Source organism: Desmodus rotundus, chromosome 12, assembly GCF_022682495.2.
Source record: "Desmodus rotundus isolate HL8 chromosome 12, HLdesRot8A.1, whole genome shotgun sequence".
NCBI lineage: Eukaryota > Metazoa > Chordata > Mammalia > Chiroptera > Phyllostomidae > Desmodus > Desmodus rotundus.
This window is the reverse complement of record NC_071398.1, coordinates 59,461,373-59,487,003: the sequence shown is the minus strand read 5'-3', so window position 1 is coordinate 59,487,003 and position 25,631 is coordinate 59,461,373. Positions and strand designations below refer to the sequence as shown.

The following is a 25,631-nucleotide window of genomic DNA, read 5'->3' as shown; positions in this document are numbered from 1 at the left end:
CAAAATGTTTCTGGTTCCATTCCCGGTCAGGTCACATGCCTGGGTTGTTGGTTCGGTCCCCAGTCTGGGTGTGTACAAAAGGCAACACATCGATGTTTCCCTCTCTCTCTTTCTCCCTCCTTTCTCCTCAATCTAAAAGTAAATAAATCTTAACTGACAGTTTAGTGGGGAAGGCAGAGTAAACGAGTTCTAGCTATGAGGGTGGGCTGATGTGATCACTCAGAACTTAGCATGGCCCAGTCCAAGAGGGAGTCGTGGCCCTTCCGAAGCAACAGTACTGACTGTTCAGCCCAGGTGCCCGGAATGTCTTGGGTTTGGGGAGATCCACGTGCGGGGGCTAGTCTACTGAATGGGAAGGGAGAAGCTGAACTGTGTAAGTTCCTCTTGGGTTTCATTTTTCCAACCCATCTTGATGGTGAGGTGTTTGATTGGGATCCTGGTCAAGTTATTGAAAGTACATTATTAATAATTCATCAGACAACCAACTTGCTAAAGGATCAACTTACTAAAATTGGTTAGATACAATCATTAATGGATCTAGAACAGTCTATCACAGCCAGTTTGTGGGCTTGGGTCAAGACGGGCACCAGGCAGGAGCAGGAGGAGAAGAAGAGAAACAGGCAGACGTGGGGGTACAAGGTCTTAACTTAGAAGGTACAACGTACCCTGGCTGGTGTGGCTCAGTGGATTGAGTGACAGCCTGTGAACCAAAGGGTCACTGGTTCGATTCCCAGTCAGGGCACATGCCTGGATTCCAGGCCAGGTATTCAGTAGGGGGTGCACAAGAGGCAATCACACATTGATATTTCTCTCCTGCTCTTTCTTCCTCCATTCCCCTTTGTCTATAAATACTTAGAAAATAGCAACGGTCAACCTGTATTTAAGGGAAACTCATGCTATTTGCACATAAAATGTTTCCTCTTGAAAACGTCCTGGGCATTTAAACGATGTGAAAGCCACAGGAAACTAACATCACAGCTAAATGCTAAGTAGGGGCCTCAGAAGTCATGGCTGAACCAAAGCCTGGGGGAAACCCTCAGTTTTGTGACTAGTCTCTCAGTAAATAGATTATGTGAGGAATTGATTTTTGCCCAAGTGGTTCATCAGAGAGGTGGCTCCCAAAAACGTGGTGATTCGGGGTACTGTCCTGTTTCCATTTGATTTGATCCATTTATTTGTCAGGACTCATATAGACTCAAGGACAGAAACTCAAAACGGCTTTGGCAAAAACAGCGATTTACTAGAGATGGGAGCATCCTGTGTAATTGGAAGCGGGAACCGACAGCTAACGGGGAGGACAGAGTGGCCGCGTGTCCTCAAGAGCAGCTGGCCCGAGGTGGTGTCTGCCCCACCTTCCTTGTGACTGTCTGGCTTCTGCCACAAGGCCACTCTCAGGTGCTGGTCTCACATCCACAGCTCCCGTACCTGGGGCCAAGTGGCTCTGTCCAGTGTGGGTTTGAAAATTGCAGAGAAGTCCTCTGATTGGCCAGAATAAGAAAGGCACCCCAAAGCAGGGCAAGGCAGAGCTTCCAGAAGAAAGGAGGATGTAGACACAGAAAAGAGGTGTCCCTGCCCTGGCCCCGTGGCTCAGTTTGTTGGAGGGGCACCCTACACACCAGAAGGTTTCAAGTTAGATCGCTGGTCAGGGCACATACCTAAGTTGAGAGTTTGATCCTGGGGCAGGGCACATACAGGAGGCAACCCACTGTGTCTCTCCATGTTTCTGTCTCTCTCTCCCTCTCTTCCTTCTTCTTTCTCTAAAAGCCATAAATATATCCTCGGGTGAGGATTCATAAAAAATAAAAAGAAATAAGAGATATCCCTTACAGGCTTCGTGAGAACCTGGGAAAGGTACCTTTTTTGCCTTTTATACCCACAAGGCAGTTCTTGTTGACCCCAAAAGATAAAACCAAGCAATTTCCAAATGAATAAGCCCTCAAGTCTCTTCTCTCCACTCTTCACTCAGGGGATGGCAGGTCCCCCAACCCCAGCCCTCAGCTCAGAGGACAGCAGATGGCTATTGCCAGTGGGGACTGACAACCTGCTGGCCAGATTGGGGCCCACTTTGAACTTGGCAATGACTGTTCACCAAATCCCATGGGGACTTTCTGAGAAGCAGATGGAACGAGGCGCCCAGCTCAGGAGTCTGTGGAGCTCACTAGAGCTCCTGGGAGTTGAGGCTGCCCAGATGCCCCGAGCCCGGCCCGGGAGTGGACAGGTGTGCTGTCTGCCGGATGCCCTTGATCTCTAAGAGAAATGGTGAGAAACCATTCAGGCGGCAACCTCCTGCTGAGGACTTCACGAGCCCGCCTTGGTAGTGTCTTCCAAAGTGGCGGCTGCCGACTCCATGTGCCCTATCGTTCATGGAGGACAGATTGGCCAGCAGGGATCCACCAGGGAACGTCTGGCTGAGGGACAAATCAAACAGCCCAGATGACTAATTTAGGAGTGTTGGCTCTGCATTGTTCTTTCTGAGGCTCCGTGCAAAGGTCACCCAGTGTGGCAGGCTCAGAGAAGCCGCTGTGCCACCATCCGCTGTCCCCAGGATCCAACTCGTTGTCCTGAAAAGTGAATCGATAGCTCTTTCTCTGAGGACAGAGACAGCAGCTCCCTCTCACCGAGTCCTCACCTCTCCCCTCCGTAGTCGGCCCCTCCTCCCCAGCCCCCAGGCACCTGGTTTCTTATGTGCGGTTTATCATCTTGTCTCTGAAGGCTCTCTCCTTTAAAAAAAAAAAAATTCTACTGAATTCAAGTGATGTTCTATTTCTACAGCTGAGCTTTTTCTCCTTTTGGTTCAAAAAAAGGAAGGAGAAAATATTCAAGAGCCTGACAGAAAAGGCACAAATGCCCGGACCACTAATAGACGCGGTCGCCTGTGGTTTTGACTTTGGTGGTTTATATAATAGCTTCAAATGCTGGTGAAGATAGGGCCTGGCCTCACCAGCAATGATCTCTAAATTCGATACCCATTTTCTTTTAAATTACCTTTAATGACACAATTCTACCATATAATTTTCAGCCTGAAGAGAGGGTTTGGTAGGATATCGGATCCCACCTAGATCTTCTTTCTTTGGGTCAGGGTCACACATCAGACAGCTTATCCGTAAAGTTCTCCACTGGAAATAATGCCCCTTCCCTTGAGAACTGATTCTAATGCACTCAGGGCGCGCTGTGGGGTAAGCCAGGCCTGCTATGTCCGGCTGTCTGCATCCCAGCTCACTGAGAACAGCTAGCCGGTAGCAACTCCTGCTGCACCGCATCCTCACCTGGTGCGACGCACTCGTGGGGCTGTGCATGCCCAGAGTCATGGGTGCCAAGACAGGGACATCCTACTGCTGGGCAGTCAAGAGTATGCCTCCCTTGGAAATGCCTAGAAATATCTCCAGATCATATTCCCAGCAGAGACAACGTAGTCCACTCTCCACTCACTAAGTTCCCAAGGGAAACAAAGGCGCAGTTTCTGTGCTGTTTTGTCCTGCTGTCCCTGGCCGGCTCCCAGACCCCAGCAGCGATCTGGTGTCACCCTCACTGGTTGTCTTTGTCGGATTTCTCTGGGGGGGCCCTAGCTCCCCTCCTCCCTCCCTAGATTGGTGTCCTCTGTAAGGTGGGCTGTCCTGGGCAGAGGGAGGATCACTGGAGTGACAGGAGAAATTGAGTCTAGTCCTAGCTCGGTCATGGACCTGCTGTGTGCTCAGGGAAAAGTTACAACCTCTCTGTGCCTCTGTATCTGTTTGTTCTTGTAAGAGATACTAACACCCATCATCGGATTTGGTCATCACATAAGGTGGGAGGGGGTTAAGGATTCAGGCAGAGCTATCCTACATTCGCGATGTGATGGGGATGAGCCGAGGGGTGTCTGGGCTCCCTGTAGTCCCCTCTTCAGAGCACTTCCTGTGTCTGGGCGATGCTGAGCTCCTCAGAGGAGCATCATTCATGAGGATGACCAGTGGATTCCTCCAGAGTTCCTGGGAACTCGGCAAGAAGGCAATGCGAGGCAGGGACTGGAGTGTGTTCCTCCTAGTCACGTGACTACCCTCGTGTCTGCTAACGATGGCAACATGATGACTTGTCTGCTAATTACACAGCGCTTCATTTCACTGCCTCTTTGTTTTTATTTTTATTCTTTGTTCAGTGGAATGAGTGCTTTTAAAAAACATATATCATCCTTATTATATTTTTACATTTTACTGCCTCTCTTAGTGCACCCGATAACCCTGTGGAATAGATACTATTTCCCCTATTTTATAGGGGAAGAACCCGAAGGTTAGAAGGTTAACGACGTTTGAGATGATGCCCAGCTACTCTGGGGTAGAGCTGGGATACTACGCTAGCAGAGCTGATTTCAAACCTGACACACTATTTCTGTCTTTCCCGAGGTTTTCAAGCTGTTCCTTCATAGCTCTGGGTTTCGGGAGGTATTTTGGGGGGCAAGGGAAACTGAACCTATGTTGCTCACCTGGCCCCCAATTCAATCAAAGCACCTATTTATTCCTGTTTTATATTTACAGGGCTCCCCACTGAATTTGGTCTTGAACACAATGTTTCTAGCGCTCAAAAACAGCCACAGCCCCATAGTCTGTGTGTTGAAAATGAAACCTTTATCAGTCCCCGGGTTAATATTCAGAGGATTCTTCACTGTTTGTTCCAACCATACCAGCGTGAAATCCTCTCTCCCGGAGGAGCTGACCGCAGACACCAGTCCTTTCCTAAGTACACGGAGCCACATTCCGGGCTGGTGGGTCCTTCCCAGGAGACGCGGTGGTGGCCCGGGTGGTTGACGCCAAGCCAGTCAGGGTGCGGCCCAAATCAAGGCCCTTTTTTTCCCTTCCAGGTTCCAGCTTGCCTCCCGAATATAAGAAGAAAAGACTATTTTCCATTTTAATTAGATGAAGTAATTACATGATGCACAACGCCCACACAGGCTTAGGCTGGCACTCCCTGTGATGCCGGCCCCAGCAAGCAGGGTGCTGGGTCGCTGCTGCATGCCCAGGTTGGGCTTCTAGGCTGTCATGCTCCTGGTGGCCACTAGGTGTCAGGCAAACATGGTCATGGGAGGTGGGTGCGGGGAGGTGCCAAGGCTCCTGAAAAAGCCATTGATGAGTTCATTATCTGATCAAAATCCTTCCCATAAGCTTGTTAGAAGAGTGGAGGGAAAGCCTATGAAATGTGCCATAGTGCCATTCTGTTGGTGCAGGTACTGAATACTACGGGCTGGTGATCAGATTAAGATGAGCAAATATTGATTGTGCATGCCTGCATGATTAAATCCTGAATAATTAAAGGCCACCAAGCTCCCCAGCTCTTCCTCTGGCGTGTGCCACCGCAAGCACCGTGGGCTGTATTCCCAGTGTCCCGTGAGGGGTCGGGGCTGTAGAGAGGGAACAGGATCTGTTAGGGCAGCAAAATCTCCTTTGAAAGTTTCCATTTGACAATCTGATGAGATGAAGTCATGGGTCGTAACAACTATCCCAGAATCATGAGACATTTTCGGAATCAAAATACGTGAAATTGAACAAAGCCATGTGTCTACACGTGTGCACACAGCTACCGAGGTTCACTTACTTGATGATTTGAAGGGTGGGTAGGAATTAGCAGCCAGTCTGGCCCCCACCCTCCCCATTCTTTCAGTTTCCTGGGTGACTTCCTGGAGCGGCTTCCTTGGGATCTGACAGCAGGAAGCAGTCGGTCCTGTGGTTTGAACAACAGCTGTGTGTTTTGAAAAAAGCATCCGTAGGCAATTTTGTCGTCGTGTGGGCATCATAGAACGTACGCACACACACCTGCGAGGCATGGCCTACCGCTCCCAGGCTACACGCCTGCACAGCCTGTCAGCGTACAACACAGCCCAAGTGTCAATCAAGCACGAGAGGAAGGGGTGAGATCAAGAGACACGGTAAACCCGGGCGTGTGTGGCTGCTGCCTGCGAAACGTGGCGCCCTGTTCCACAGCACACTTCTCATATGTGTTCTATTCAATAACAAAGATTGAAGTACAGCATAGAAAATGCATCGACCAGCCACACTGCCGTTTGTCACCGTGAGCACTGTTCTGCACCGTACGTTAACTGTGGGCACTGAGCTTTTACACGACAGGCAGCGTGGTAGGTTTGTTACCCCGGCCCCACCACAGACCCCTCAGTCGTGTGCCGCGCTGTGATGCGTCCCTGGAGGTGGTAATTTCTCTGCACCATTGTAATCTCATGGAAGCACCGTTGTGTATGCCTTCTGCCCTTGACCCGAACGTCATTGTGCAGAGACCGACTGTAACGACGAACGAAGGTGGGGTCCCATCCGTGGGCGTCCCTACAGAGGGCCAGGTGCTGCCGAGGGTACAGAAGGCTTCGAGGGCAGGGTCTCACCCTTCTTTTCTTCCTCCTCATTTACCTCTTTCTCTAATTTTCTGTCTTCTGCATCTTAACCTTTCAAATACTCCTTACTGCCAACCTACGAGATACGAAGATGAGCCACCATTCACTTACCTTTGAAAACACAGTGACTCCCCTCTGCATGCTGAACTCTGGCCTGCAGATTCACGCTCTGGAAATCAAAGCAGCATAGTGGGGCTTTACGGTTTACCAACTTGGACCGTGTTTGTTGCTCGTGTAGTTCTCACGCCAACAGTGTGGGTTCTGAACCCCTAAAGTGTTGGTCCGTTGGGAGTGTATCTGCCACTCAGAGACGGAAGCACATAAGCCGCATCCCCAGAGACTGGCTTCCATAAGCCGGAACAGCAACTTCGGCATCAGCACCGAGCAATGCAATGGGCATTCAGACACGTCAACTCAACCAGCAATGTGGGGGGCGTGTTACACGGGACGTCAAATTGTTAGACGGTTTCCTCAGGGTATGGAATAGAACAGGGGAGCTATGTATGTGAATATTAAGTGACGTTAAGCTCTGATAGCTTGATGTGTTCATTTCCAGGGCAGGAGTGTGGCTTTTGGGGGCGCTAACTTCTTGCATGGGACTGATCAGGCATCTCGTCCTAGACATTACCTAACTTGGAAACTGGAGATTCTGTCCCCATTAGCCACACTGAGGGACATTTATAATGATACCTCACCCAGGGGAATTCTGATAAGAGCCAGGACCCCCAATCCCTAATTTGGGGCCTAATGAGAGTATGTTTTATTCTGGACATGTGGCCGGAGAACTCAAAGACTGCGAGACCCCAGACTGATGGTCTCTACTAGGGCTTAGTGAGCTTTTTCTATAGAAGCCAAATAGTCAGAAGCCAGTTTACGTATTGTGGGACAAATGATTTCTGTCATACTGCTCAGCTCTGTAATTATAGCACAAAACAGCCTTAAACATTATGTAGCAGCCTTAGACAGATGTTCCAATTAAACTTCATAAAAAACAGGCAGCAAGCTGGATTTGGCTCGTGGGCCGTAGTTGGCTTACAGCCCTGCTTGTCTCTTGCCCACAAAGTTTTTCTCTAAAGAGGATTCAATAATATTGATTATTTTTCTACTAACTAAATCTTAAATACATTCAAGTTTACCCTCCCTGAGTTTGCACCCAGACAAACCTAATTGGAATTTAGGATGTTTCTAAAGTTGCAGGTCACAGCGAATCTCTTGGTTTTATCACCACAGGTGTTTGCCATGGCCCTTGTCTTGAAACTCCACTAGCTGGGTTCTCAGAAACCAATCTTATTTCTCTCCAAATCCCAGAGCAGCAGGTCAGTCGTTTCTATTGTAAAACCCATTTTGCAGATGAGCCATCCACGTTAAGGGATGCTCGTCCACGGAAGAGCAGAGACTGGAGGCTACACCATCCAATCCCACTTCCTCCTGGGTTTATTCGAACTCTGCAAGTGTAAGCTGTGGGCAGGGAAGTAGTCAATCAGCTGAGCTTAGCGTCACAACAACAGGGGCATGTGGTCGTGTGGGTGTGGTAGAAAAGTATTAGGATTTTTACAAACAGAACGAAACAAAACTGAAACGTAAGCCCAAGTTCACTGCCTAACACCCTCTTTACGTCAACAGAAAACGTGACCTGCTGGCACAAAGAAAGGTGATTTAGGTAGTCGTCGGAGTTGAAGCGGGTTCCTGTGTCTGTGCGTTTGGACAGAATCTCTGCACCTTACTGAGCATACGGTCGTGAACAAGGTCTGCTTCTCACTGTACTGGTGAGGGTCACGTGACCAGAGATGGCCATCGGACATCTGCGAGCGGCACTGGGTGCTGCCAGGCTTGACAGACCGAACCCCAGAAAAGGTTGACTCTGATGTCCCTCGTTGTTACGGCAGCTGTCTTCCCGGCCAATGGCACGCCTGTGACATCCTTCCTGACCCTGAGCCCCACCCCGGTGGGCGTCAGCTATACCCTCTTCTTTGTAACTCTTGCTCTATTCGTGGGCTTATCCAGTTATGTCTCTTCCTCTGTCTCTTTTGATACAACAATTAGGTTGAATCTTTCCACTGAGAGCAGGGCCCGGCTCTTAATAGTCAGTCTATAAATATTTAATGAGGCAAAGAAAGCTTCTCAGTACAATTTTTTTTGCCCTCCTCTTTGTTTTTTGGGTACACTCTCCAAAGAATGAGTGTGCGGTAACAGTCGCCTCTTCTTCTTTGCCCACTTGGTCCTGTTCTGTGTTTGTCCCCGGTGGGACGCACGTCTTTGCACCGAGGGTGTCAAGGGCAGCATTTTAAGTGCTCCGCGCACCTCACTCTTTTACTATCCTCAGCATCGCTCCAGACTCCACTGTATGCAGGCCAGCTCCAGGCTTAGACAGCTTGGGCTTGGATTGTGAATTCTTTTCTTTTTTTCTTAAATCCTCACCTGAGGACATTTTTTCATTGCTTTTAGGGAGAGGAGGAGAGAGAGGGAGAGAGAAACATTGATGTGAGAAAGAAACATCGATCGACTGCCTTCTCCCACGCTCCCCGACTGGGGATTGAACCCGCAACATGGGTATGTGCCCCGACTGGGAATCGAGCCCGTGACTTGTCAATCTATGGGATGATACTCCAACCAACCGAACCACACTGGTGGGCTGGATTCTGAATTCTTTATGACTTAGCTGTATGACTCTCCATGTCTTACCTTCCTAGACCACAAAATCGTCACGGAAATGATTGTATCCAGCTCACAGGTTTCATGAACTTAAACTGAGATGATATACGTAAGGTGCTTAGCACAGGGCCTGGCACAGACTCAGAGCTTGTAGAGTTTCAGCTCTTCGTAGGCTTGAGAGATGATCAGTATTAGCAAATGAAGAGTCGTTTGTCTTTCAGAGATTTTAGGCTGAAGAATGCGTTCATGTACCTAGCATCTACTTCTGTAAACGGAGCCAGGAGTGTGTCCCACAGAATTGTTCCACAGGGGCCACTGCCAGGTGGAGCCGGGACCTGGGAGGCAGAGAGACCTTGAGGAAAAAGGAGGGAGGAAGAATAGCAGACCCCTGAACCCAGGAGAGAGAATGACGCTGTCTGCCCAGTTCTCGGCAGCAATCCCCCCCCCCCCCCCGCCCCTTGCATGGTTGTGATTACTGAGAGTAGGACTGGATTCTCTCTGGTAAAGGATTGTGTGGCCTTCCGGACATGTAACCTAACAGCAAGGTTTCAAAAGTCTTACTGAGGTGACTGAGCAGTTGATCCATAGTTATTTATTTACTTATTTATTTAATTTAATTTATTTATTTTTAGGCAGAGGGGAAGGGAGGGTAAAAGAGAGGGAGAGAAACTTCATTGTGTGGCTGCCTCTTGTGTGCCCCCTACTGGAGACCTGGCCCACAACCCAGGCATGTGCCCTGACTGGGAATCAGACCGGCGACCCTTTGGTTCACAGGGCAGCACTCAGTCCACTGACCCACACCAGCCAGGGAAGATCCATAGTTATTTGTTGTGAGCCTAGCAAAGCACTGTCCTGAGAGCCTATGTCCCTCCCTGTCCCCGTAAAGGGCCATACCTGAGCTTTGTTGGAATGCTAACAGAGGTGACCTGGGCAGTGACCTTCAGGCACATCGACAAGGGATGGATTCCTGCCAACAGCGACTCCGAGGTGAGGTGTGTGGCCGTGAGGCAGACTGTGGAGAGGAGATGATGACAAGGGTAAGACACTTCACCCCACAGAGGTCTTCTGACACCTACCATTCAAATGGAAATGAAAACCATGACGAATTAAAGAAAATTAAAGCTGCTTCTTCCTCCTTTCCTTTACAAGGTCCCTTCTGGGGTGTACAGCCCAGGCAAACAGATCAGAGAGGTCAGCATGTCCCACTTACAAACGCACACAGGTTAGAGACACAGGAAGGCTGAGGCCCGCTGAGCAGGCTCTGCAAGCACGTGGTTCAGCCTCCGTGCCCTGAGGTGGGAACCCCTCCTCCCAGTGCCTGTCCCAACCATGTGGTGTTCCCAACTGATGCCTTACAAGAGGAAAATCACCCTTCATATTGTGTGATTGGCATTGTTCGGAAGAAGCACGCTTCCCTCTTGGCTATATTGTCATCTGTTACAACGTGTTACAAATAAATGATATTTCTGTAAGAGCAGAGAGGATGGAAGCAGGAAGGGGGGACAAGCTTTATCAGACAGCATCGGTGTGGTTAGGAGGCCCCACACTGGGATGTTAGCTGGGATCCAACAGCAAACACGCTGCTGGAGGGGAAGTTCAGGCAGCAGCTCCCACTGGGCGCTGCTGGGGCGTCAGCCTGGTGGAATGACCTTGAGAGACAATCTCCAATCAGCACGCTGCCCACGGCCCTGCCAAGAAAGTACAGGCAGCCCCCTGGGGAAGTGATCCTGCAGGGCGACAATGAGGTTTAAGGGGACCCGGGATCCCTTTGGGAATTATTTCTGGAGGGAAAAACCAAAAGATGCTTAAGTAGCTCCTATAGTTATACAAGGTAAGAGTTTTAAATACTTCTGTTCTCCTGTGAATCTCAGTATAGGAGCAATATCTACCACGCATCCATCTTGATCAACATGTGACTTCTGTCTAGGGATGTGTTCATTCATTCATTCATTCATTCAATCATTCATTCACTTGTCCAACAGAAAGTTATGAAACACTATGTGCCACTTGAGACATATCTGTTTTTTAATTATATTTTATTGATTATGTTATTGCAGTTGTCCTGATTTTCCCCCTTTGGCCCCCTCCACCTAGCACCCCCAAGTCTCTCAGGCGATCCCCCCACCATTGCTCATGTCCATGGGTCATGCATGTAAGTTCTTTGGCTGCTCCATTTCCTGTACTGTACTTTACATCCCCATGGCTATTCTGTAATCACCTACTTGACTTCTTAATCCCCTCACCTCTTAACTCATTCTCCCCCTCCTCCCTCCCATCTGGCAACCTTCTGGTAACTAACTTGTTTTCTCTTGCTTTTAAGAGTCTCTACCTTTAACCTTTGGCCTTTTAATAATGATGTGTCTTGGAGTGGGCCCCTTTGCATCCATCATAATTGAGACTCTCTGTGCTTCCTGGACTAGCATGTCTGTTTCCTTCACCAAATTAGGGAAGTTTTGTTTCACTATTTTTTCAGATATCTCCAATTTCTTGTCCTTTCTCTTCTCCTTCTGGTACCCCCATGAGGTGAGTGTTGGACCTCTTAAAGTTGTCCCAGAGGCTGTTTATACTCTTCTCATTTTTTTGGATTCTTGTTGTTCTGTGTGGTTGTTTTGCTTCCTCATGTTCCAAATCATTGATTTGATTCTTGGCTTCATCCACTCTACTTTTGTTTCCCTGTAAATTGTTCTTTATTTTAATTAATGTATCCTTCGTTTCAGACTGGGTCTTTTTTTATGTTGCTGAAGTCCTCACTAAGTTCCTTGAGCATCCTTATACCCAGTGTTTTGAACTCTGCATCTGATAGGTTGCTTATCTACATTTCATTAGCTCTTTTCTGGAGTTTTGATCTGTTCTTTCATTTGGGCCGTATTTCTTTGTCTCCTGATTTTGGCAGCCTCCCTGTGTTTGTTTCTATGTATTAGGTAGAACTGCTTTGATTCTATGTCTTGGTCGTGTGGCCTAATGTAGTAGGTGTCCTGCAGGGTCCAGTGGCACAGCTTCCCCTATCACCCAAGCTGAGTACTTGAGGTGCACCCTTCGTGTGGGCTGAGCACACCCTTCTCTTGTAGTTGAGCCTTGGTAGCTGTTGGCAGATCAATGGGAGGGATTTAGCCAGGCCAGTCAGCTGCAAGGACTAGCTGTGTGTGACCACTGACCACCAACCTCTGTCCTCTGTGGAGGATCAGCTGTGCAGGGGCAGGGTGGTGGTGCTCTGACGTGGTCTGTAGCTGTCCATTGGGTGTGTTGGCCCTGGGGCTTCCTAGGTGGTGCAGGCCAAGGTCAGTCCCCACCTGTGTTTTGCCCAGGGCATCCTGCCTGAGCTGTAAAGCAATCTGAGATGGCTGCTACTTGTGCTGGGCTTGCAGACTCCCAGGCGAATCCAAGCTGTGAATCTAATCTGGCTGTTGCTAGGGCTCACTGAAACCAGCTGTTGCTTGTTTGACAGGATTTAGGAGCTGAGACCAGCCATTCTTATGGAAAAACAGCTTGGGTGGGCCCATAAGTTGGGTGAAATAGAGCCTCTGGGGATCTCCAAGGTGGGTCACACAGTGTTAGCTGGTTTGATGGAGTCTCAGATATGGCATCAGCCTACTGACTCTGTGGGGGGAAGACTCAGCAAAAGGACAATGGCCTTTGCTCACCTTGATGCCAGACACTTCAGTCTCTGCCTGTGTACCACTGGTGCCCTTTAAGCTGCCACCCCGGCGCTGGAGCTCAGAGGGAGCAAGTCTGAGTAGGTGAGTCCGTGTGTGCGTTCCCCAAGAGGAACTGCTTAGGGCTCCAGCAGCCTCCTCCACTGACTCAATCCCTGCTTGTTTTTTGTAGCCAGAAGTTGTGAGGACTTATCTTCCTGGCACTGGAATCCTGGGCTGGGGGACCTGGTGTGGAGCTGGGACTCCTCGCTCCTGATATATCCCTACCGAACTTTTATCCACCTGGGTGTGGGGCCAGCCCGTTCCTCACCTGCACCGCTCCTACCAGTCTGGATGGACATGGTTTCTCCAATTCTGTAGTCAGACTTCCGTTCAACTCAATTTCTGGTGTTCCTGAGTGATGGTTGTTCTGTATTTTAGTTGCAATTTTGATGTGGTTGTGCAAAGAAGTGAGCCAGGTCTGCCTAGGCTGCCATCTTGACCAGAAGCCAAATTCTCGAGATGTATCTTTGATTAAGATGGGCAAGGAAGGGGAGGACAGGTGATAAGTCAGAAACATGAAGTAAGTGAAGCCTGTACGTTGGAAGATAATAAATACTATGGCAAACCCCAGAAAAAGCAGAGGAGAGCAATGGTGTATGGGGGGGAGGGGTCATTGACGTCTGAAGCATAAAGGACAGGGTGCACCTGTGGAGAAGGTGGCATTTAAGCAATGACTTCAAGGGGTTGTGGAAGCAGCCACTGCGGCTGTCTGGAAATAGAGAGTGTTCCACGTGGAGAACAGGCCTGAAGTAGGAGCAGGCATGTTCTGAGGGACAGCAAGGGGCCTGTGGGGCTGGATCGGAGAGTGGCAGTGGCTGGGGCCTAGGTGGAGGGCCCCACGGCATCTGGCCTTTGGCCGGAGCAGAGGGCTTTGGCTCCGATGCAGATGGCATCGGGAGGGAATGGCGAGGGGGGGGTGTCACTGAGAAAATGCTCTCTTTGCATCTGACACGGGATTTCCCAGCAGCCAGCAAACTCAGGTTCTTGCTGTGACCGCCTTTAAGGACTTAGTGTGCCGTAGGGGTCAAGGTGTGTGTGAGTCTGAGAGCTGTCAGTTATCTTTAAACTCCAAGTGGGATTTTCTTTTGCATTTTATTTCCCCCCCTAAATTGTCCTAGTAATAGGTGGTAACATGTTGCGTGGGAAGAATTAGGAGTCAGCCAGAGGTCACAGATCTGCCAGCTCTGTCACCTTGGTTAGTGGTACAATTTTCTTTTTCTCATATGCTAATGAGAGTGATCCAACCCTACTCCTCTGTCTCTTGGGAGGGGGCGGGGGGCGGGGGTGAATGTGAGCATCTCATCAGGCAAGCTTGCAAAAGGGAAGAGAAAGGGAAGTAACCCGGCCACCATTCACTGCAGACAGGCTGAGAACTCGTCCCGGCCTGTGTCTTCTGCAAAAAGATAACTTATGGAATACTGAAAGATATAATATGAATGTAAGGTTTTTTTTAAGCTGATAAAGATAATTAGGCCGTCACTCTGAAAAGGGTGTGTGTGTGTGTGTGTGACTTGAATACTGGGCTCCGAACCTAGGAAAAAGAAACCCAGGATTAAGACAAAAACAGGGAACTTCTTGTGTGTTTTTACCAGATGGAAATAGTGATTATATCCTAGTGTGTAAGCTTCTTGAAGATAAGATCTGGTCTTTATTGTATCGACCTACTCATGCCTCCTAACAGTACCTTTATGGAATGAAGAAGGAACCTCTAAGGAGCGGTAAAGAAATAAAGACAAGCAAATGGATGGAGTGGTTGGATAGATGGGTGGATGAACTGAAGATGCTCCATGGGTCATATTTCCGTTGGTTTGCTTGTTTTACGTGACTTTGTCACTGAAGGAAGCCTCCCTAGCTTAGGAAATTATTATTGTTTACTTAAAAGGGGAGAGTTACAAAAAAATAGATGCTGAGTATGTGGAAAGATATCAAAGGAGACATGACAGAATCTGCTCCACTGATTACACCCTACAGTCCAGGGGTCCCCAACCTCTGGGCCGCACACCCATACCGGTCCGGGCCTGTTAGGAACTGGGCCGCACAACAGGAGGTGGGCTTGAACGCAATGCACTTGAATCATCCTGAAACCATCCCCCAGCCCCCACCCCAGTCCATGGAAAAATTGTCTTCCACGGAAGGTTGGGGACCGCTGCCATAGGCCACTCTGAAAAGGGGACTTCCAGTGGAACCGAAGGCAGGGCCGATGCTTCTCTCCTTCATCTTCCAAAGCCACGCTAAGAACATGAAAGGCAGCATCTGAGCCCATTTCTACACATGCAGCAGTATCGAGAATGCTAGGAAAGTTCCCGTCTACTACTTCCTTCTCTCCTTCTCTGCAGCCTCTTTCTCCCTTCTTTTAATCATTGGCACGTGGTACCCTTTGCTATAGTATATGCCGCTCCATATCACATCATCTTAGCTTGTTTTTCCGAAGACTCTCCTGTATGTGTTTGCCGTATTTAAACCTCTAAATGTCTCTTGCTCTGCTCCGATACAATCTTCCTGCCTTCGTTTCTGTCCTGTTGTGTTGCGCGCTTTCTTCCACCTCACCCATATTGCAGACACACTACCCAGGATCTCCAAAGAGAAGTTTCTGTTGCCTCATTGCTGGTAATTAATTCTCTATTTCAAATGTTTGTGTTTTCTGCCTCCTCTTAGTTTGAATCCTTACTGAGAATAGTTTAATCTGTTTTAGTGGAGCATTGAGAGAAAAAATTGTCTTAGCATCTCTGAGCAAAGAGTAAATACCGGGTCCAGCAGAAGTAATGCCTGCTTGAGTGTGGTTGGTAGGGAAATAGTATGGGTATAATAATTTATAGTTTTCATTTGAATATTTCACCTAAAATGTCATATGGTGTGCTTGAGTGTGATATTGTTATGTTACAGATTTACATGCTTATGATTTTTGTAATAAAAGATTTTTGTAGTAAAAAAAAGGGTGATATTTGTGCCGGACCTGTATGATAAGGTTTGGAATTTATCCTGTGCATTAAAAAAAGGTAAGGCTTATGTAGATCTCGATGTCAAGAAGGCTTGGGGCTCTATTTCTGAGACAAGCTGGAATGAGAATAAGCCTAATCTCTCATGTCCCAACTAAATCAGGGGTGAAACGTTGAGCTTTTCAGGCCCGTGGACAGATTTTCTGTGTGTACACAGACTTCAGGGTGGGGTAGGAGCAGGCACAGTTAACCAGAAACTGTACCTGCGTAGTGTGTTTACTTGCTTACCGTGACCAGTACCCTGAAGCGTTATCAGTGAAGGTCGTTTTGATCTATTTAAATCTTTGGGAGCTTAGGCGCTGGAGGTGAACACAAAATAAATGAATCTGTCTCCAGACCAACCTGCTCTCAGCCAAAGTCACATCTCAATCTTTTGTCGTTTTCTTCGGTTGTGTGCTTTTGCTTCCTCATTTCAACTATCATTCCCAAAGTCTGAAGGGAAAACCAGGTCAGGCGAGGAAGAGGCGTGTGGCCTCTGTGCACACTCCTTGCACAGACCAGGGGAGGGTAGAGGGGCCGCAACAGGAGAGGATGCACGGAGCCAGATGCCTTCGTTGCTGCAGTGAAACCGGAAGTGATGGAGCTATCCTAGAGAATCACCATTTCACAGCCTCAACCAAAAAATGCATCAGGACCAACAGATGAGAGCGGGCAATAAAGCGGACAAGGCACTTTTGATCAAGAATGAGGAAGAAAATATCACACACACACACACACACACAAATAAAAGCCTAATGAATACACAGATGAAAAAATATGTCAGTCAACTGTGGTTGTTTCCCAGTAGGAGGATCTTGGGAAATCTAACATTTTATCTTTTAGTTCATCAGTATTTTCTCTAGTGATTTTTTTTAAACCTATGTAATTAAAAACAGCAACTTTTGCCCTGGCTGATGTGGATCAGTTGGATGGAGCATCGTTACCTGGTACAACCCGACAACCCAAAAGGTTGTGGGTTTGATTCCTGGTCAGGCTCCATTCCTGGCCAAGAGGATGGGAGGCAACCAATCAATGTTGCTCTCTTTCTCTTCCTCCCCCTTCCTGTCTGTCTATAAATGTATCCTCGGGTTAAGGATTAAAAAAAAAGTAACTTATTTTCAAAAAAGATTATGTTGAAATCTATTGAAGTATTACTAACTTCTCACGAATGTCCCAGTGACCCTGACATCTTAACCCCCTGGGAGGAAGCCTTTGAAGACACGGGTGGGATCGAAGGGTGCCCTGTGGGTTCCCAGGCTAACTGTGTATTGGCTTTAGGTAATCCGTGCACTTCTCAGACATGGTGATTTATGGACTAATTAGTGGCACACAACAAAAATACTTATAGAAACTCACTCTGCCCCCAACCTGAAAAACCTCCCAACAACAGGAAAATGGGTTTTGCATGTTAGAAAATGAAATTCAATATATATTTATGAGGCCATTCAAAATTGGAGTCCTTTTTACTAGGTCCGCAGTAAGCAGAAATGTCCATGTATCACAACCTAATTGTGCCAGAGTCTAAGGCTTAGGGAATAAATTAAGTCTTAAGCTATGAGAGACACTGGACATTAATTTTAAGGCTTATTATAGCTCTGATGATATGGGCATTAATAAATTCAACAGGAAGAAAGAAGAAGGCAAAACAACAAATAAGATAAACCTATTGGCTTTCCTCGGCAAAATGTTGATTGTTGATAATTCATTGAAAGTTACACAGTTATTTTTACATGGAAGCATCTTTGTCTCAGCAGCTTATTAACCAGGACCAAAGAGGGTGTTGAATATTTCATAGGCTTTGAGGAGATCGTGCCTTCTTTCTGAGGTGGGGAGGGAATGGAAAGGGTTTTATATGATGTAGTAAAACATTCAACATCCATCCCACAAAGCTTTATGGAGCACTTTGTATGATAAAGTGGTGTTATAGGCCGTGGGTAAAATTTGATGGGCATTCAGAGGAGGGAGATATTATTCAGGCTGAAAAGAGAATTGTCTTCAGAACCGGCCTCTGAAATATCTGTAGGACTTAAAAATACCACAGTGTGGTTAGGAAAGCTTCCAGGATAGGAGTGCCGTGTGAACAAAGGCACAAGGATGGGAAATTGGGGGTGTGGGGCGGGGGGCGGGGCAGGTAGTGGAAATAGGAAGTCACTGATTGTGTGCTAAAATGAGGTTCACAAGGGCACATCATGGTAATAACACTAGAAAGGTCGTAGGGGCCAGACGATGATTAAATCAGTGAGGTTGCTCTTTATGTGGTCGAGCACGCCATCATGACCCAGTCTTTATCGAGCACCTATTAAACAGGCGGCCCTGTGAATGAGATACGCTACTTATTGTCGAGGTTTCGGTTTGCTGGGGTAACATCACAGCGCAGAAAGCAATCTCAGTACAAAATGAAAAATGTATGGTGATACAGTAAATGCAGGGTCCACACAGATACATCCACCAGGGCGTCTGATACATCCTTGTATCGGCCAGAAAAGGTTCGTTGGGCAGACGAGCCCTGAGAATGTAACCAAGAAAGTATGAAAGAAAGTCACCCTGTGTTTGGGGAAACTGAAGTATCTCAGGAAGGCTGGGACTTAGACTGTGAGAAGGAGCTGGGAGCAGCTGAACATGGGCTCAGCTGGATGAGCAGGGAACGGGCCACGCAGACATTGCAAGCTGCGGCAGACCTGACTACTGCTCACGGAAGCCTCCTTGCCTTCTTTTTCTGGGTGCATGGGAGCGCTGTACCTCTACACTCCTGGAGATCAGGCATGGCTGTGGGGTTTCCCCGGGCTGATAGAACGTGCATGGGAAACACACTTAATTACTAGCGCTCCCCTCTATATCTGGTTCTGTTGTCATGAGACTATAAAAACATGTGTTGGCACAGAAGCCACACTGAGTCATCACATGGAGGGTGACTTCCTTGAAGAGTAACGTGAACCCAAGCCAGATTTCTGTGAGTGAAAAATAAATGCATTGTTTTCAGGCACGGAGACATTGGGTACTGTTTGTTACTTCAGCAAATCCTAGCCTGTCTTGGTTGACGTTCAAGCCATGCTTGGGAGTCTGGAGTTTTCTTTTTTTAAATGAGGACTGAGGGAGTGGTGTGTCTTCCATGTGTTTTCACAACTTAGCTTAGTCTCCATGTCAGTGAATAACACATTGAGTGTGAACACAACGTTTAGACGGAAAGCCATCGGGTGTTTTCGAACAGCCACTTATTGTTCATTATGGAATTCCCCAGTGCCTGCGGCACATGCGCCATAAGGCTCGTGTGGTTTAGGCTCCAGGTCCTAACCTGCATTGTCCCTTTACTTCGTGGGGGCTAGGAGGCAGGCGGTGGGGGGAGGTAGCAAAAGTTCACAGGACCATTTATTTTTGATGAACTCCGCGCGAGTGAGAAATGTCAATCACAATCAAAGGCACAGGTCTTTCCCCACTGACTTCTCTGTCGCACTCTCCTTCGAGGGAGCGTTAGGTTGCATACATGTTGAATGTTAGTTTAATGAGATACTCATACTTATGTAGTCTCTCTCTCCACTTCTCTGTGTAGCTAAGTTATTGCTTGCTGATCCGGCCCAAGAATGGCTTCTGGGTATAATCCCACAGCCCCCCAGGCCAGCTCATCCTCGGCGATGAGGGGCCTGCAGCTGTGCTCCGAGGTGCGGGTTTTCTGGTCGCCCCAAGCAGGAGAGGGGCAAGGGTGGAGGAGAACCCAGGCCCGGTCTCTATGGTCCCAGGTGTGAGCCTAGGAAAACCACTCACCACCTTCAGCTGCATGAAATGCTAGAGGGTGTGGTTCTCATCGCTGGAACCAAATGGAGAGAGAAGGGCACCCTCCATAAATGTTTTCCCAAGTTGATGGCGGCCCTGAAGCTGTCTATGACATTACCCATCACGAGTTGTGCAGCTGAAAAACATCTCAGATAGCCAATTATCAGAAAGGAATTTTGATCAATGACACTAAAGGGAAGACTCACATGTCTCCCCTTTCTGTCTGTAGAAAATGACATTGTAAAATCATTGTCACTGAAGAGGTGATCGAGGCCCATCCAGTCAAAATTGTCGGGAAAACATATTACAGGGGTGTGACAGGTGGTTAATTAATAAAAATGTTAGGTTATTTCTTTGGATTTTATGATAATTGTGATGATTGCTAGCTTTCACATTTTTTTTCATTTGTGTTTTGCCATTATTCTACATAAGTATTCACTTTTGCCCCAATTTTACACTTTAAAAAAAATTATGCGTAGCAGGGAGGACACAGAATCTGCAAAGCTGGCTCCGGCCCCGCCCACCATTCAGCACGGTGCCTGGCTCGTCACAGGCGTCCATCAGCACTGACGGAGCGAAGGAGTGAGTAACAGACGCCACCAGAGGAATCACCTTTCCTCTCGGACCCTGGTCTCTTTATCTGCAAAGCAGTGGGCTTGGGTAAGCAGCTGGAGGTAAGAGCTAACCCACGTTCTTCCAGTCGCTTGAGCTTCTACGTCAGCGCTTTGGAATTTTCTGCAGAGAGTGGGGGGTCACATTTCATGCACTGACTTTCCTGTGTAACCTTTACCCCTTGACTGATCACCCGCTCTCGAAATCCAACAATTTCTGTGCTGTGAGGACTGTGTTATTCAGCAACCTAACTGGGCCACACACTCACTCTAGAATGTTCTCATATAGACACGGTCAGAGTTTGAACTCCCTCGTTCTCAGACACTTTTGTCAACCCCCCATCTTTGGTCCACTACCTCATTTCCCCAGAGAAATAATCCTTCCTCTCCCACCTGGCGCCCTAAAAGATGGCCCACAAGGGGAGGATGGCTGAGAGAGGCCTGGCATTGACATCTTGTCTCCTACTAACAAGTTCAAAACAAAGAGGCGCACCGCACAGAGGTCTGCCGTCGTTTTCAGCACACGACTCAGCTCACAAGGCAATCTCTTCCTGGTGAATTTTCCCTTGTGCCGGAATGCGTTTCCCCCAAGGGGTTGGCTTAATGCTCACTCCCAGTATCAGACACCGTCTCAGAGCTTGTGACAGATCTCAGTATCGTGTCACCGAAGGGGTGGCAGTTATGCCTTCACTTTAAACAGTGTCATCCGAATGGAAAACATGCCAGTTTTCTCACTTACAGAGCTCTTAACTCACGGGCGGACGGCGTCCACTGAGGGCTGGAGGCCTGCATCCCGCTCGGCCCCCTTTCATTGTTTAAGGTTTTGCTCCTTGAGGGCTAAACAACTGTTTTTCAAAGTAAATGAGAAATTCAAAACAGCAGGGAAGGGCTTAAGTTTGCCCCTTGATATACAACTATCTGCCTCCCATCGACTGCAGTTACATCGATTATTTATTCTAAAATTCAAGTACTTTTCACGATCTGTATTCATGTCCCACCATTCATGAGAATTCGTTTCAGCAGAATGTCTTCGGCGTGCGAGAGTGAGGATTGTTCCTTTGTTACTTCATAGAGTTTTAAATATACTGGCCCTGAAACCATTTAACATTTCTATTGGTCTGGCTCATTTATGGTATGTATTGCCCCTACATGGGCTGACACACAAGAATTTGCCCACCCCCCCCACCCCCCAATGCAGAATGAATCACTGTGCTTTCAGGCTGACATCCCCGGAGAAGCAGTAAGTGAGGCTGAAAGGCAGAGGGTGAGGTTTGGGAGGAGCCGGGTCTCAGCAGGAAAAGCCAAAAGAACAGGAAGTCATTTTATAATTGATCAAATTGTTCAAACTATTCCAAACTTGAGCATAGATATTTCCAGTCATTCATGCCGAAACTCGTTTACTGAAGTCTTCGTGCCCCACAGATGCCACCAATCCCTCAACATTTGCTTCTGCTGTGGCAAAGCTGAGAACTCTCTTATTTCAAGAGTTTATGGTTAGCCCTGGCTGGTGTGGCTCAGCTGGCTGGAGCACTGTCCCATAAACCAAAAGGCCACGGGTTTATTCCCCAGTTGGGGCACATGCCCAGGTTGCAGGTTCGGTCCCCAGTAGGGGCATATGCGAGACACAACCAATAGATGTTTCTCACATCCATGTTTCTCTCCCTATCATGTTCTCCCTTCCTTCCCCCATGTCTAAAATCAATAAGCATGTTTTCGGGGGAGGATAAAAAAGTAAATAAGCAACCTTAAAAAAAGAGTTTATGGTTAAATGATTCAAACTACTGTTGACTTAAGAAAAAAGCAGAAACCCAGTTTCAGTCCTTTGGTGGCTCGCTCCCATTCATTGTACAGAAGATGCAGACCACGTGGAAGGCAGGGGGTGGTGGGGAACCTTGCAGGACACAAACTGTTCAGTAATCTCTTCCCCAGCTCCCTCCGCCTCCCTGCACACGGACAGACCTTGTCCTGAGGGTCTCTGCATCCTCGCTGGCGGCCGACTGCTGAGACCAGGGTCTCACAGGCAGTCCCTAAGTTACCCTTCTGGAGAGCGCTGGTGCCAGCAGGGGGCGCCGCAGACACTCCGCGCTGGGAGGAGGGGAGGGAAGATAGAGAGGGAACTTACACAAGATCATAAAAACCGAGTTGCAAGGATTTGTTTTCTGCGGTTTTTGAAGGCCACGTATGATAAACAGAGCACCGAATACCCAACCCCCTAAGTGGAGCATATGTTAGGAATAAACACCTAATTCATGTGTTATGGTTAAACACCCATCCAGGGAGCCTAATTAGCAAACACATCAATTAGGATCCTGTTTACTTTTCTACTGTCAACATTTGTTTGTTTGAGCTAACCTGTTCTACCCTCTCATGCAAGTGAAGCGGCGCGTGAAAATGTGACTCAGTTTTGGAAGAAACGGAGGATCCACATGGAGTTCTTATTTCTCTACACATCTTCTGCTCATTTAATATTTTAAAGACATGAACAAGGCACAAGGCTTACAGTAGCCAAGACTGCAAATGGAACTGCAAATTAGAGCATCCCTTCTATGGACATTCATTCATCCATCCATTCATTCATTCGTTCATGTCATTCTGGGTATCGGGCATGCCCAGAACAGAAAGACATGACTCTGTTTTCATGGGGCTTACAGTCCAGTAGAAGTCAAGAATGTCAACACATGAAACCAACGTGACCCGCCTCACCGTCTTGTGGGTGCAAAAGAGGGCAGGATTATAGGAACACCCTAAATTTCACATTCTAAGTCCATAGTCTGCAAACTACCCCTGAAGGTCAAACCCAGCCTGTCCCCTGTTTTTGTGAAGTTTTGTCGGAACGCGGCCACACCCGTGTGCTTACTTGTCTGGGACTGTTTGGGAGCTGCAATGACAGAATTGAGTAGTTGCAACAGGGAACACACAGCTCACGAAGCGAAAACCTTTACGATGTGGCTCTTTATAGGAAAAGTTTGCTGAGCCCTCTCTCTGGGCCACTGGGATGTTTGAGGTTCCCCCGGGGTGCTTACATGCCAGCCCCGGGGCGTAGCTCTGACCCTGTCCTCTCTGGGGAGCTTGGAGTGTGCATTTGCCCCTTGAGGCCAGGCTCAGAAGGTGCCGGCCTCCAGACATTCTTCCTTCAGAGATGCCCCTGGACAGGACTGTCCACCCCTCTGGCCTTGGTGATCTTGAGGTCACCCATGTCACTGTGCCCTTTGCACTGGCTGCTATGTTGCAAAATATCCTGGTAGCTATTGGTAGAACCTGCAACTTGCCACCCTTCCCAGGGGGCTGCCAGCCAAGACTGAATGGTGCCTGATGGTGTCTCTCCAGGATCTGTTTGTTCAGGTCACTTGGGGTGGTCTCAGCAAACATTCTCTGATTGCCCCAGGGGGCCAGGACCTTGGGGAATGAGCAAGGTGAGGCTGTAGTCCCTGCACGTGCCCGGATCCAGCCTGCGTGCGGTCTTTGCCACCTGCTCCTGCTGTGGGTAATCTTTTATGGCTCCTCCATGGCTGCTGGAGCAGGCACCTTTGCTTGCTTGATTCCTGTTGGGTTTGGCCAGTGGGAGGCACTGGCGGGAAACTCAAGGGTGAGAAGAATGGGAGTTTTCCCCCTGGGGTCTCCTCTAACAGCATACAGGTTGGTGGGGCCTCTCTTGGGGCTGCCTGTCCCTCTGCCGTCTGGTGGCGGCTCACTCCATTCACCCTTCAGGCCTAGCGGTGGGAGCTGCTTCCCCAAACCCAGATACGCCCCCATTCCTTTCTGCTTACCTCGCCCCATATCTCTGAACGTTGGCCCTGAGTGAAATTCTCCTCTGATGTCTGCTTTGGGCTTGTCACCGTTCGTTCCTGCCAGAATCCTGACTGGACCGGAGCCACTTCCCCAACACACCCGCGGGTCGCAGGACCGCTGCACTGGAATGCGGACGCCTCCTCTGTGTCTCAGGCAGTGGCACTGACTCCAAAGTCATTTTCTCCATCTGGTGCCTGTGTCCTTATTGAAGTTTGGTTTTGGATATGACCCATTCTTATAAATCTGAGACTCCAAACAGCACATGAGTGTTGGGAGGGACAAGGATGGAGGACATCACCCTACTCGGCTCCTTGGCATCCCTGAGCACTCCCTGCTGAGCGGGGAAGGTGCCCCTCCACACCATCTGTGACAGCACCGAGCTCCAGCTCAGCCAGGTTGTGGGTTCCTCTCCCCGGGTCCATCGTAGCCCCAGATCCACACAGCTGCGATGCCCTGTTCCAAGGGGTGTGCATTTGAGGAGCGTGAGGCTCTAATTTGTCTTTAGTCCTAACACATCTGCGCTGGTGGGAGTGGCCTCCTGGGTGTGGGCCAGGGGATGGAAACATGTTGGGACTATGCTGAGGTATCTGCAGGGACACCAGGCAGAAGCAGAAACACAGAACCCCAATGAGAAGCCGCGGTCTGCCAGCAGGAGACGCCTCAGCAAAACTTGCCAACACCACCCCATTTGCTCGCCTTTCCCTGCTGTCCCAGGGTGCATCCTTCTGCCAGGTGGCCAGCACCCTGCCCTGGGCTTCTGCCAGGACGCCCTGGGTCTCCGCAGGGAAGCACCTCTCAGGTTCGCTGTCCTGAACGACCTCATTGAGAGACTTTCTCGCTCTTCCCGAGGCAGCAAAGGGCGTGGAGCTCCAAGTGGGCACACTGTGGGTGGGGAGACAGCTCCTTCACTGCTGTGCTTCTCTAACGGGGTTGAAATGTCTCTTTTTGTGCCATTTTGCCTCTCTTCGCCCTCAGGTTATAAGGTCCTACCAAATAGTTTTAAGGCCACATCTTGAAACACATTTTTTCCCCCTAAGGCTTTATTGCCAAGGGGGATGAAAATGGGAACATGCGCTTACCTGAGTGCATTTCTGTCTTCAGAGAACAACTTCCCATCTCGTGGAGACAGGAGTAGGTCGGGATGGAACCCTCCAGAGACCGTGAGCTGGTGTTACCTGCAGGCAGCTCTGTCAAGGGGGAAGAGGTCTTGATAAGCAGAGGGGAAGGCTCAGAGAACAAAGGGCTCCCGGTGACATTGCTTATGGCTTCACTTTACTTGCAACATGGGATTCTGCCTATGGCTGGGAAACTCAGGGAGGGTAGGGATCCCTGTCTGGTTGTTTCTTTGGTTATGTTTTCCTGTTTCCCTACTGGAAAATGAACTCTATATCTGGGGATCTCACAGTACTCAGTGGGGTAGGAATTATCTCCATTCCCAAAGCCGGTAACTGAGGCTCAGAGAATTTATATCACTTGCCCGAACACCCGCAGTTCCTTGGGGGTGTTGGAGTGCCACCGTGCCTGTGACGACTGTGGATCTCGGCTCCCCTTACTCCCTGGGGCAGCTTGAGAGGACGTCCAGGGCGCTGCTTGTGCCCTGTCCAGGTCTCCGTTTGGATTGTCACAGAATTCTGAGAGCAGATGGAATACGAATGCATTCAGGCGTGACACATAGTCCCCACCCTTGCTGGCTGACTGCGGAAGGCCTGTCACCTGTGGCCCTTCCATCGCCATTCTCTGTGTCACCTGACATCTGCCCCAGGGGTTCTCCGTT

General features: G+C 48.7%; 1 long non-coding RNA gene across 1 annotated transcript; it reads right to left on the bottom strand.

Annotated features, from left to right (window-relative positions):
- Positions 1 to 91: 91 nt before the first annotated feature.
- On the bottom strand, positions 92 to 24,419 carry LOC139440483 (uncharacterized). The gene is made up of 3 exons (XR_011650709.1): positions 23,836 to 24,419; positions 9,914 to 10,031; positions 92 to 1,757 (listed from the first exon to the last, which is right to left on the bottom strand). It is a non-coding gene; the product is annotated as an uncharacterized lncRNA (long non-coding RNA).
- Between the last annotated feature and the right edge of the window lie 1,212 nt (positions 24,420 to 25,631).